Source organism: Psammomys obesus, unplaced genomic scaffold (genome assembly GCF_907164565.1).
Source record: "Psammomys obesus unplaced genomic scaffold, mPsaObe1.curated_primary_1811, whole genome shotgun sequence".
Taxonomy (NCBI): domain Eukaryota; kingdom Metazoa; phylum Chordata; class Mammalia; order Rodentia; family Muridae; genus Psammomys; species Psammomys obesus.
This window is the reverse complement of record NW_026585626.1, coordinates 1,593,816-1,595,097: the sequence shown is the minus strand read 5'-3', so window position 1 is coordinate 1,595,097 and position 1,282 is coordinate 1,593,816. Positions and strand designations below refer to the sequence as shown.

Sequence of the window (1,282 nt, the reverse complement as noted above, 5' to 3'; positions counted from 1 at the left end):
ATGGTTCCAGGTGGTATCACCAGTTCTGCCTTGCTTCACTATGCCATATCCTTTTTCCTGTTCTCTTCCATTTCTCATTACTTACTTGTTCATCTTATTGGCACCTGGGGTCTCTGAGTGTTGGTGGTCTCAGGAATGCTATGCCACTCTTGTACATTATTGCACCAGGGAGGGTTCATGTTGGGCATGGTCTGCCCTCTTCCCCTGCCCCCTACAATGTGGCAGAGGCTAGTGGTCACCTCTGCTATCTCCCTGTCTTGGCCTCATGGCATCTATCTGGTGGTTGTATTGGGCTTGCTTGCTTACCTTGCCTGCCTGAGTGGCCCCATGTGAGGGTTGTCTGTCTTGGGAGCCCATCTGAGCCTGCATTGCTCAGGACTGGTGATCCTCTCTGGCTCTCTTTTTAAGAAAATTTTAGGCTACTAATCATTTGAATGTTCACTGGTCAGAATAGTGAGCACAGTCATTGCCTCTCTCTCTTCTCTGCCACCTACTGACTCACATGTGACACAGCAGCCACACGTGGAAAGGCTCTTTGGGCAGGTCCAGCTCAGTTTATAAAACTAGTATAAGCCACTGGCATCTGAGGAGTACATGAAAATGATGAAGATCACAGGGCATTCCTTTAAAAAACAAAGCCCCTGGAGCATCCTCTGATATGCATTCTTTTGCTTTTTTTTTCCAAGTGAAAATCATATCTGGTTTGGATCTAGGAGTCCCAGGGAGACCAGATTGCTGTAGTGTTCTAGCATCCCATTTCTATATGCAAGGCTCCCTGGGCAGAGCTCAGCTGTCCCCACTCCTCCTGGGTGAAGAGCACAGACACATCCTTGAAAGTCACCAAGTCCTGGGCAAGAGCTAGAGGTGCCTGACTGCCATTCCTTCTTTCTGGCGAGCCGAAAGCATGCAGGAGGCAGCTCAGGAGCTTTACAGCTGTGGGATTCCTCAGGCGGGAAGCGTCTGCACGCCTGATGGTTGCTCTTCTGCTTGGATCTGGACACTGCTGGTCACGGCGGGTCTGCTCATGGAGGCGAATCCACCCCCGTGACAGCACAGCCGCCACACAGCAGCCAGGACGCAGCGAGCTGGAGCCTGCCTTCCAAACCTTTCACAGAGGAGGTTCTTACTCTTTGTCCTGAGATGTTTTCACTGGGTTAGTTCCTCAATTTCTCAAGATATGAATTAAAATGACTGCTTTGGATTCTGACCGTTCCTTATTCAAGTAAAAAAAAAAAAAAAAGTTTATGTGTGTGAATACTTGACTGCATGTGTGTATGTGCTT

At 48.9% G+C, this 1,282-nt stretch overlaps 1 non-coding gene across 1 annotated transcript; it reads right to left on the bottom strand.

Moving 5' to 3' along the window:
- Positions 1-410: 410 nt before the first annotated feature.
- Positions 411-544, bottom strand: LOC129682855 (small nucleolar RNA SNORA17). Its single transcript, XR_008721064.1, has one exon. It is a non-coding gene; the product is annotated as a small nucleolar RNA SNORA17 (small nucleolar RNA).
- Between the last annotated feature and the right edge of the window lie 738 nt (positions 545-1,282).